Below are 13426 nucleotides of genomic sequence, written 5' to 3'. Positions count from 1 at the left end.
AGACCGTGTTTTTACTCCCACAGATATTGCCATCACTCCCTCCAATTGAAATGGCTGATAAAGAAGAAAAGTAATTGAATGTACAAACATTGTAAGATAGACAGGTGCAATGGATAGTAAGGAAGAAAACAGGGCATGAAATAATTCATATTTATGTTGTCTAAGCAAACAGAATAGCAGGTCATAATTTCACATATATGATGGCTAATTAAACAGGATAGCATGACACAATTTCATATGTATGATGGCTAACTAAATAGGATAGAATGACATACTTCAAAATATGATGACTATGTAAACAGGATGACATGATATAACTATACAATGTGTCTATTAAAGTGGTTCGCATGCCATAAATCACAAACATGCCGTCGATGGAAACATGATGGCATGATATAATTCACGGATAGAATGACATAATTTAAAATATGATGACTATGTAAACAGGATGAGATGATATAACTATATTATGTCTTTAGAAAATGGGTTGGCATGCCATAATTCAGATACATGCTGTCTATGTAAACATCATGGCATGACATAATTCAAATATATGATTTATATACTAAGGAAGTGAGCAGAGGGCAATCGCATATATGATGTGTCAACTAAGGAGATGGCATTCAATATTGTGTATATGATGTAAAAACTAAGCATTGCAATACAACATATGCATTATATGAGTAATATAACCCTGCCAAGTTTGAGCATACACCTCAGGGGGATAATAGGACTGGTCATCTACCTCTGAATCCTCCTCTTAAGAGCTATCTGTAACCAGCAAGATATCTGCTTCAGCAGATAGCATTGTCTGCTCTGAAGACCTTGTTTTCACTCCAGATTTCTCCATCACCAATTCAAATGGCTGATGCACAGGAAGAGCAGTTGAATATACAAACATTGTCGACAAAAGCAATGAGAAATACAAAAAAAGGACGGCATGATATAATTCACATATATGACACTTGCCTAAACAGCATTGCATTGCATAATTCACATACATAATGCCTTGCAACAAGATAACATTGCATAATGCACATATATAATGTCTTGCAACAAGATGGCATTGCATAATTCACATATATGATAATTAGACACTAAACAGGTGGCATTCACACAAAGCATGTCTAAACTAAGAAAATGGCATAGCAATGCAAGATACCATATGCACGATATGAGCAACATAACCATGCCAAGTTAGGGCATGCACCTTGGGTGGGAAATATGACTGGTCATCTATCTCTGAATCCTCCTCTGAGGAGCTATCCGTAACCAGCAAGACATGCGCTTCGTCAGATAGCATTGTCTGCTCTAAAGACCTTGTTTCCACTCCAGATTTTTCCATGACCGTGCCGAATGGCTGATGCACAGGAAGAGTAATTGAATGTACTAAAATTGTTGACAAATTTAACACGTAATAAAAAAATGATGGCATGATATAATTCACATATAAGATGACTGGCTAACCAGGGTGGCATTGCAAAATTCACATATATGATGCCTGGATAGACAAGATGGCATTGCATGATTCACATATACGATAAAGAAACTAAACAGATGCCATTGACACAAAGCATGTCTAAACTAAGCAGATGACATCTTTAATGTATACAGTAAGCAATGCAAGGCACCATATGCATGATATTACCAACATCGGCATGCCAAGTTAGAGCGAAGACCTCATGGGGTAAATAGGAGTGGTCTTCTCCTTCTGAATCACCCTCAAAACAGTTATCTTCCTCTTGATTACGATCCGAAATGGGTGGGGGGGGCTGCCTTTGCGCCCACCATGGAACGACGTCTGCATGAAATTTTATTATCCCGCAAGGCTCGTCCCTTTTGCTCTACATGATCAGTTCCATTGTGTACAATAACTGGCATGCATAGGAATAAACATGGTGAGATTATGTAAGGAGTGCATGCACAAATCCAGAGTGATGGTAGAAAACTATGGATAGACCCAAAACCAATGATAGCAGGCAGATAATAGCTTTAGTTAAAAAATACATATAATGGCTCCTTTAATGTTTGTTTGCACCCAACATGAAACTCATAGTAGACACCGGAGATTAACCAGATAGTAGACAGATAGTACTGATTGCTGCCCCAATATGTACCCCACAACCATTTCAAAACTCAAGTTTCAGCATTAGTTTGGACCTGACTCGGAGTCTAATAGGTGAACACGACGATAATGTAGCATGTCATCATATTACGCGACGCATAACGTAAGCAGACACGGAAGAGTGCGACCTCTCTTGCGGACTCGTGTAGTCCTCAAGGTCATCTGCTCAGTTGATGATGGTAATGCAGTTATCGTGGCTGCCGACGGCGGGGAAGAAGATCTGAGGCGGCGAAAGACAGTCTGGAGAGCGGATCCCTGCTGTGGTGAACCCTTCCATCGTTGGAGCAGCTGAGCTGTGGTGGAACACAGCGCCGCAGGAGCAGGACAAACCACACAAGGTTTTCTTTGACACATATCTGTAACAGAAGTAATTGAGTAAGGGCTTGTTTGAATTTGAGGATTCTAACAATGCAGGGATAGGAAATAGACATGAATAGGATAGGAATGCACGTGCAAAACAGAGAATTTAAAAACACAGGATTTCTGCCAATCTGGGTGTTTGATTCACAACAATTGGAAGATCACAGGATGCAAAAAAGCATGGTGAGATTAAGTCAAACGACAAGAAAATGTACGGTTATAATGCTATTATGCTACTATCTCTTAGTCTTGTGCTTGATGAATAGGAATATGAAAAGGAGGAGAAGTGGAAATTAGAATTCCTACGGTTTTTCTTTCAAGGAGACACTAAAGGAACAAATCCTACAGTTTTCCTTTGCTCCATTCCTTTGCACCAAATTCATGAAAAGTAGTGCCATAGGAAACTTTCCAATTCCGATGTTTTTCATTCACTTTTCCTTTCAAGCACTGGCGATTCTAGTAGGCAGGCTTGAGCAAGGAAAATCCTACACTAAAAAATGTTTTTGTGCTGCTTCTATTACTTTGGACCCAGGCCACTGCCATACTAGCTCAACTCCTAGGCCCATCGACAAATGCACAGCTCAAACGCGCAGAGATAAATAATGATGGCGTTCAAGAGAGTCCATCACGGATAGCTAAGTTGCCTGGTACCTCACAGCTTGTCATATAGTAGGATAAAATAATCGTATTTCCCGTTACTACGAGTCCTCAGTGGACAATATATACAACATGTAGAGTAAAAAAGAGATGCAACAAGTGTACAACCTCTTTGGCGAAGCCATGTCGATCTCAGCGTGATTGGGTTGTCCGGTGAGGATGCTCCGGCTGACTTGGCTGTCAGAGGAGGGGAAGAAGATCTTAGGCATCTGGAGATGGAGCCCGAGGTACTGCTCCGCTGTGATGGATGGTTTCATCGTTGGAGCAGCTCCGGTGAGTTGTACGACGCCGATGCTGAAGCAGGACGAGAGAGACAACGAACAACGTTAACCTGAGTGGAACTCTAATAGCATCTCCAATACATGACGTAAAATACATAACCACAAAGTGCTAGATGTAAAATACATCAGCCGCTCATCTCTGAACTTAACTGTCGAAACTGAATTTAACTGTCGAAACTGAACTTAACTATCGAAACTGAACTTAACTGTCGAAACTGAATTTTGTTGTCGAAACTGAACGCACTAGCAAGGTGAGGCTACACGTCGGTCGACTGACTTTTTCATCTCTGGTCAGTCGATTTTGCAGCCGTTGGATACAAAATCAAGGGCCTGCGGCTCATCTTCAACCTCCACCACCCTAAGCCGCCAGCCACCACCCACTACCGGCCAAACAGCAGCCCCCCGCCGCCCGCGACCGGCGGTGCGCCGCCCCGCCCGCCCCGAAAACACTCCCCACCGCCCCGGCCATCCCTCTAGCCCCCCCCCCATGCCATCACCCCGCCAACGCCCCGCCACCGCCAGAGACCACCGCCCCCATCCTGAACCCTAAGATAGATAGTGGGGTACTGATAACCCACAAGTATAGGGGATCGCAACAGCTTTCGAGGGTAGAGTATTCAACCCAAATTTATTGATTCGACACAAGGGGAGCCAAAGAATATTCTGAAGTATTAGCAGCTGAGTTGTCAATTCAACCACACCTGGAAACTTAGTATCTGCAGCAAAGTGTTTAGTAGAAAAGTAATATGATAGTGATGGTAACGGTAACAAAAGAGTAATGAAAGCAAAGTAATATTTTTGGTATTTTGTAGTGATTGTAACAATAGCAACGGGAAAGTAAATAAGTGTAAACCAGTATATGGAAAGCTCGTAGGCATCGGATCAATGATGGATAATTATGCCGGATGCGGTTCATCATGTAACAGTCATAACATAGGGTGACACAGAACTAGCTCCAATTCGTCAATGTAATGTAGGCATGTATTCTGAATATAGTCATACATGCTTATGGAAAAGAACTTGCATGACAACTTTTGTCCTACCCTCCCGTGGCAGCGGGGTCCTAATGGAAACTAAGGGATATTAAGGCCTCCTTTTAATAGAGAACCGGAACAAAGCATTAGCACATAGTGAATACATGAACTCCTCAAACTACGGTCATCACCGGTAAGTATCCCGGTTATTGTCACTTCGGGGTTAACGGATCATAACACATAATTGGTGACTATAGACTTGCAAGATAGGATCTAGAACTCACATATATTGATGAAAACATAATAGGTTTAGATCTGAAATCATGGCACTCGGGCCCTAGTGACAAGCATTAAGCATAGCAAAGTCATAACAACATCAATCTCAGAACATAGTGGATACCAGGGATCAAACCCTAACAAAACTAACTCGATTACATGGTGAATCTCATCCAACCCATCACCGTCCAGCAAGCCTACGATGGAATTACTCACGCACGGCGGTGAGCATCATGAAATTGCTGATGGAGGATGGTTGATGATGACAACGGCGACGAATCCCCCTCTCCGGAGCCCCGAACGGACTCTAGATCAGCCCTCCCGAGAGGTTTTAGGGCTTGGCGGCAGCTCCGTATCGTAAAACGCGATGATTTCTTCTCTCCTATTTTTTTCTCCCCAAAAGCAGTTATATAGAGTTGGAGTTGGAGTCGGGAGGTCTCCAGGGGGCCCACGAGGTAGGGGGCGCGCCCTAGGGGGGCGCCCCCCACCCTCGTGAGAAGGGTGTGGGCCTCCTGGTCTTCATCTTTGGCGAGGATTTTTTAGTATTTATTGTAAGATATTCCGTGGAGTTTCAAGTCATTCCGAGAACTTTTGTTTTCTGCACATAAAACAACATCATGGCAATTCTGCTGAAAACAGCGTCAGTCCGGGTTAGTTCCATTCAAATCATACAAGTTAGAGTCCAAAACAAGGCAAAAGTGTTTGGAAAAGTAGATACGACGAAAACATATCAACTCCCCCAAGCTTAAACCCTTGCTTGTCCTCAAGCAATTCAGTTGACAAACTGAAAGAAATAAAGAAAAACTTTTACAAACTCTGTTTGCTCTTGTTGTTGTAAATATGTCAAGCTAGCATTCAAGTTTTCAGCAAAGATTATAACTAACCATATTTGCAATAATTATCAGGTCTCGTGTTTACTCATATCAATAACATAATCAACTAGCAAGCCATAATAATAAATCTCGGATGATAACAGTTTCTCAAAACAATCATAATATGATATAACAAGATGGTATCTCGCTAGCCCTTTCTGAGACCGCAAAACATAAATGCAGAGCACCTTTAAAGATCAAGGACTGACTGGACATTGTAATTCATGGTAAAAGAGATCCAATCATAGTCACACCCAATATAAATTAACAGTAATGAATGCAAATGATAGCTACGCTCTCCAGCTAGTGCTTTTTTAATAAGAGGGTGATGACTCAACATAAAAGTAAATAGATAGGCCTGTCGCAGAGGGAAGCAGGGATTTGTAGAGGTGCCAGAGCTCGGTTTTGAAATACAGGTGAATAACATTTTGAGCGGTATATTTTCATCGTCAACATAACAACCAAGAGATGGCGATATCTTCCATGCTACACACATTATAGGTGGTTCTCAAACAGAATAGTAAAGTTTATACTCCCCCTCCACCAACAAACATCAATCCATGGCTTGCTCGAAACAACGAGTGCCTCCAACATACATCAGGTCCCAGGGGGAGTTTTGTTTGCAATTATTTTGATTTAGTTTGCATAAAGCATGGGACTGGGCATCCCGGTGACCAGCCCTTTATCTCGTGAGTGAGGAGTGGAGTCCACTCCTCTTGAGAATAACCCGCCTAACATGGAAGATACAGATAGCCCTAGTTGATACATGAGCTATTCGAGCATACAAAACAGGATAATTATTTGAAGGTTTAGAGTTTGGCACATACAAATTTACTTGGAACGACAGGTAGATACCGCATATAGGAAGGTATAGTGGACTCATGTGGAATAACTTTGGGGTTTAAGGAGTTTGGATGCACAAGCAGTATTCCTGCTTAGTACAGGTGAAGGCTAGCAAAAGACTGGGAAGCGACCAACTAGAGAGCGACAACAGCCTTGTACATGCATTAAAATTAATAAACATTGGATACAAGCATGAGTAGGATATAATCCACCATGAACATAAATATCGTGAAGGCTATGTTGATTTGTTTCAACTACATGGGTGAACATGTGCCAAGTCAAGTCACTTAAATCATTCAGAGGAGGATACCACCCTATCATACCACATCATAACCATTTTAATAGCATGTTGGCACGCAAGGTAAACCATTATAACTCATAGCTAATCAAGCATGGCACAAGCAACTATGATCTGTAATTGTCATTGCAAACATGTTTATTCATAACAAGCCAAATCAAGAACGATGAACTCATCATATTTACAAAAACAAAAGAGGTCGAGTTCGTACCAGCTTTTCTCATCTCGGTCAGTCCATCATATATCATCATAATTGCCTTTCACTTGCACGACCGAACGATGTGAATAATAATAAGAGTGCACGTGCATTGGACTAAGCTGGAATCTGCAGGCATTCAATAAATAGGAGGAGACAAGGAAATATGGGCTCTTTTATCAGATAAACAATAACGCATATAAGAGCCATTTCAACAATTTAATCATGGTCTTCTCCTACTGACCCCCAAAGAAAGGAAAGAAATAAAACTATTTACACGGGAAATCTCCCAACAAGCAAAAGAAGAACAGGAAATATTTTTGGGTTTTCTTTTTAGTTACTACAACAAGCATGGAAAGTAAATTAATTAAAAGCTACAACTAATTTTTTTTGGTTTTTTCTTAAGGTTTATTAAACACACAAGAAGAAGCATAAAAGGAAATAAACTAGCATGGATGATACAATGAAAAAGTATGAGCACCGACGTCTAGCAATGAGTGTGTGTGAACATAAATGTAATGTTGGTGAGAAATACGTACTCCCCCAAGCTTAGGCTTTTGGCCTAAGTTGGTCTATGGCCACGGCTGGCCTGGCTGATATCCATAATAATAGTTGTTGGGGTCATACTGTGATGCAGCAGCTATCGCCTCCTGAGCTATAGTGTGGCGACGAGCGGCCTCCACTCTCCTCTCGTACTCATCTGCCTCCTCTCTGGTAATAGTATATCCTCCTCTTGCCTGATAATCAAAGAAAGCAGGAGCAGGGAGAGTAATATGGACAGTACGGCGTCTGTCAAAGATTAGTCGGTACTGGAGAGGTGATTCGTTCCTCTCGACAAAATGGTGGGAAACCATAGAATCAAAATCTAAATAAGTAGGAGGCAACTCCATGTCTCCTTCACGAACGTCTATCTCAAGAAATTTTGCTAAGCGGGTTGCATAAATTCCTCCAAAGAAATCTCCATTATGTCTATTATGATGCAACCTACGAGCTACAATGGCTCCCATATGATAAGATTGGTCTCCTGACACAACACTCCTGAGAATGCTAAGGTCAGGGACACAAATGTGACATGCTTCATCCTTAGCATTTATGCACCTACCTATGAAGAGAGCAAAATAATGTATAGCAGGAAAGTGAATGCTCCCTATGGTAGCTTGCGTTATTTCTCTAGATTCCCCTACAGTTATACTAGTAAGAAAGTTTCTAAATTCAGATTTAGGGGGATCCCTAACACTACCCCATTGTGGAAGTTTGCAAGCAAAAGTGAAATCCTCTAAGTCCATGGTATAAGATTTGTTATAAAGATCAAACATGACTGAAGGAGAATTACGCGAAGATGAATACTCAAACCTCCTCACAAAAGAGCTTGTGAGCTCATGATATTGGGGGCATTTGTCTACCTCAAAGTCCTCAAGATCGGCATTACACAAATATGGGTTAAATTCTTCTTTAATTTCGGCTCGATCCATAAAAATTTTAGAAGGCCACTCACAAGGACGCACTGGAGCGTCTCTTGATGGTTCTTCGTCAGCATCACGCATTGCAAGCCTTGGTCCTTGCTTCCTTGAAGGACCACCTTGGAACATTTTCCTAAACATATTTCTTCCTCTGAAAAATTCTGAATTTTTTTAGTAACTTCAAAATAGAAGTAAACCAAACTCAATAATATTGATAGCAACTACTCCTACAAGTGCCCAGGGCCTATATCATGCATCAAAACTACTTTTGACCATATAAATTTGACATGCAAGCTCAAGAACAGGGTCACCTAAGTAGCAAAAATTTGCAACGAATAAAGCACTAGAACAAAAACTAATTGGACCAATGGAGGAGTCACATACCAAGGAACAATCTCCCCAAGCAGTTTTGTGAGAGGTGCTTTGAGCAAGGAGATCGAAAATGGCAGCAAAACGAGCTTGGACTTGGGTTTGAGCTGGTTTTCCGTGTTTGGGGGAGGAAGATGAAGTGTGTGGCTGAAAGAATAAGTGGAGGAGGGCCACCATGGGCCCACGAGGAAGGGGGCGCATCCTAGGGGGGTGGGCGCGCCCTCCACCCTCGTGGCAAGGTGGTTGCCCCCCTGGTGTGTTGTTTGTTCCATAAATCCTCAAATATTCTATAAAAAATCATATTTAATTTTCAGGGCATTTGGAGAACTTTTATTTTCGAGGTATTTTTATATTGCATGGATAATTAGATAACAGACAAAAAATTATTTATTTTTACTTGATTTCAACTAAATAACAGAAAGTATAGAGAGGGTACAGAAGGTTGTGCTTCTAGTTTCATCCATCTCATGCTCGTCAAAAGGAATCCACTAACAAGGTTGATCAAGTCTTGTTAACAAACTCATTCCGATTAACATGAAACCAAAGAAATTTCGAATAACACTAGGTTACCTCAACGGGGATATGCACATCCCCAATAATAAGTATATCATATTTCTTCTTGACAGTAGGAAGAGGAAATTCAAAACCTCCAAATATAATCGATGGAATTTTTCTGATAGAATTGATGCTATGAACTTGAGGTTGTTTCCTCGGAAAGTGTACCGTATGCTCATTACCATTAACATGAAAAGTGACATTGCCTTTGTTGCAATCAATAACAGCCCCTGCAGTATTAAGAAAAGGTCTTCCAAGAATAATAGACATATTATCGTCCTCGAGAATATCAAGAATAACAAAGTCCGTTAAAATAGTAACATTTGCAACCACAACAGACACGTCCTCACAAATACCGACAGGTATAGCAGTTGATTTATCAGCCATTTGCAAAGATATTTCAGTAGGTGTCAACTTATTCAAGTCAAGTCTACGATATAAAGAGAGAGGCATAACACTAACACCGGCTCCAAGATCACATAAAGCAGTTTTAACATAGTTTCTTTTAATGGTGCATGGTATAGTAGGTACTCCTGGATCTCCAAGTTTCTTTGGTATTCCACCCTTAAAAGTATAATTAGCAAGCATGGTGGAAATTTCAGCTTCCGGTATCTTTCTTTTATTTGTAACAATATCTTTCATGTACTTAGCATAAGGATTGGTTTTGAGTATATCAGTTAATCGCATAAGCCAAAATATAGGCCTAATCATTTCAGCAAAGCGCTCAAAATCCTCATCATCCTTCTTCTTCGATGGTTTGGGAGGAAAAGGCATGGGTTTCTGAACCCAAGGCTCTCTTTCTTTACCATGTTTCCTAGCAACAAAGTCTTTCTTATCATAACGTTGATTCTTTGATTGTGGGTTATCAAGATCAACAGCAGGTTCAATTTCTACCTCATTATCATTACTAGGTTGAGCATTATTATGAACATCATCATTAACATTTTCATTAGGTTCATGTTCATTGCCAGATTGTGTTTCAGCATCAGACATAGAGATATCATTTGGATTATCAGGTGGTTCAGCAATAGGTTCACTAGAAGTTTGCACAGTTCTATCATTTATCTTTTTCTTCCTTTTAGAAGAACTAGGTGCATCAATTTTATTTCTCTGAGAATCTTGTTCAATTCTCTTAGGGTGGCCTTCAGGATACAAAGGTTCCTGAGTCATTCTACCAGTTCTAGTAGCCACTTTAACAGCATAATCATTTTTCTTACTATTCATCTCATTGAGCAATTCTTTTTGAGCTTTAATTACTTGTTCTACTTGAGTGGTAACCATAGAAGCATGTTTGCTAACAAGCTTAAGTTCTCCTCTAATATTAGCCATATAATCACCCAAGTATTTAATCATATCAGCATCTTGTTTTAATTGTCTACCAAAATAAGCATTGAAGTCTTCTTGCTTAAACATAAAATTATCAAATTCATCCAATCATTGACTAGCAATTTTAGTAGGAGGAATTTCAGCTTTATCATATCTATAGAGAGAATTTACCTTTACTACCTGTGTTGGGTTATCAGGGTCTGGAGGTTCTTCAATAAATAAAGGATTAAGATCATATGTTTCTTCAACAGGCGGTAAATTAAGACCATGTATTTCTTCAATAGGAGGTAAATTCTTAACATCTTCAGCTTTAATACCTTTTTCTTTCATAGATTTTTTTGCCTCTTGCATATCTTCAGGACTGAGAAATAAAATACCCCTCTTCTTCGGAGTTGGTTTAGGAATAGGCTCAGGAATTGGAGCAGGAGCTGGCTCAGGAAGTGCCCAATTATTTTTATTTGTCAACATATTATTCAATAAGATTTCAGCTTCATCTGGTGTTCTTTCCCTGAAAAGAGAACCAGCACAACTATCCAGGTAATCTCTGGAAGCATCAGTTAGTCCATTATAAAAGATATCAAGTATTTCATTTTTCTTAAGAGGATGATCAAGCAAAGCATTAAGTAACTTGATAAGCCTCCCCCAAGCTTGTGGGATACTCTCTTCTTTAATTTGCACAAAGTTGTATATTTCCTTTAAAGCAGCTTGTTTCTTATGAACAGGGAAATATTTAGATGAGAAGTAATAGATCATATCCTGGGGACTACGCACACAACCAGGATCAAGAGAATTAAACCATATCTTAGCATCACCCTTTAATGAGAACGGAAATATTTTAAGGATATAAAAGTAGCGAGATCTCTCATCATTAGTGAACAGGGTAGCTATATCATTTAATTTAGTAAGGTGTGCCACAACAGTTTCAGATTCATAGCCATGAAAAGGATCAGATTCAACCAAAGTAATTATATCAGGATCAACAGAGAATTCATAATCCTTATCAGCAACACAGATAGGTGAAGTAGCAAAAGCAAGGTCAGGTCTCATCCTAGCATTTAGAGATTGCTTATTCCATTTAGTTAATAACCTTTTGAGTTCATATCTATCTTTGCAAGCTAAAATATCCAAAGAAGCATCTTGATCAAATAAATAACCTTCAGGAATAACAAGTGATTCTTCATCATCACTTTCATCTTCATAATCAGATTCGATATTTTCAATCTCTCTAGCCCTAGCAAGTCGTTCCTCGAGAAAATCACTAAGTGGCATAGTAGTATCAGGCATAGAGGTAGTTTCATCATAAGTATCATGTATAGCAGAAGTAGCATCATCAATAACATGTGACATATCAGAACGAATAGCAGAAGCAGGTTTAGGTGTCGCAAGCTTACTCATAACAGAAGGTGAATCAAGTGCAGAGCTAGATGGCAGTTCCTTACCTCCTCTCGTAGTTGAGGGATAGATCTTGATTTTTGGATCTCTCGAGTTCTTCATAGTGTCCAGCAGATATAAATCCCAAGTGACTCAAAGAATAGAGCTATGCTCCCCGGCAACGGCTCCAGAAATTAGTCTTGATAACCCACAAGTATAGGGGATCGCAACAGCTTTCGAGGCTAGAGTATTCAACCCAAATTTATTAATTTGACACAAGGGGAGCCAAAGAATATTCTCAAGTATTTGCAGCTGAGTTGTCAATTCAACCACACCTGGAAACTTAGTATCTGCAGCAAAGTGTTTAGTAGCAAAGTAATATGATAGTGATGGTAACGGTAACAAAAGAGTAATGAAAGCAAAGTAATATTTTTGGTATTTTGTAGTGATTGTAACAATATCAACGGGAAAGTAAATAAGAGTAAACCAGTATATGGAAAGCTCGTAGGCATCGGATCAATGATGGATAATTATGCCGGATGCGGTTCATCATGTAACATTCATAACATAGGGTGACACATAACTAGCTCCAATTCATCAATGTAATGTAGGCATGTATTCCGAATATAGTCATACGTGCTTATGGAAAAGAACTTGCATGACATCTTTTGTCCTACCCTCCCGTGGCAGCGGGGTCCTAATGGAAACTAAGGGATATTAAGGCCTCCTTTTAATAGAGAACCAGAACAAAGCATTAGCACATAGTGAATACATGAACTCCTCAAACTACGGTGATCACCGGTAAGTATCCCGATTATTGTCACTTCGGGGTTAACGGATCATAACACATAATAGGTGACTATAGACTTGCAAGATAGTATCTAGAACTCTCATATATTGATGAAAACATAATAGGTTCAGATCTGAAATCATTGCACTCGGGCCCTAGTGACGAGCATTAATCATAGCAAAGTCATAGCAACATCAATCTCAGAACATAGTGGATACTAGGGATCAAACCCTAACAAAAACTAACTCGATTACATGGTGAATCTCATCCAACCCATCACCGTCTAGCAAGCCTATGATGGAATTACTCACGCACGGCGGTGAGCATCATGAAATTGGTGATGGAGGATGGTTGATGATGACGACGGCGACGAATCCCCCTCTCCGGAGCCCCGAACGGACTCCAGATCAGCCCTCCCGAGAGGTTTTAGGGCTTGGCGGCGGCTCTGTATCGTAAAACGCGATGATTTCTTCTCTCCTATTTTTTTCTCCCCGAAAGCAGTTATATAGAGTTGGAGTTGGAGTCAGGGGGTCTCCAGGGGGGCCACGAGGTAGGGGTGCGCCCTAGGGGGGCGCGCCCCCCACCCTCGTGTGAAGGGTGTGGGCCCCCTGGTCTTCATCTTTGGCGAGTATTTTTTATTATTTATTGTAAGATATTCCATGGAGTTTCAAGT

The sequence above is a fragment of the Triticum dicoccoides genome, chromosome 5A (genome assembly GCF_002162155.2).
Source record: "Triticum dicoccoides isolate Atlit2015 ecotype Zavitan chromosome 5A, WEW_v2.0, whole genome shotgun sequence".
Taxonomy (NCBI): Eukaryota; Viridiplantae; Streptophyta; class Magnoliopsida; order Poales; family Poaceae; genus Triticum; species Triticum dicoccoides.
This window is presented reverse-complemented; position numbering follows the sequence as displayed.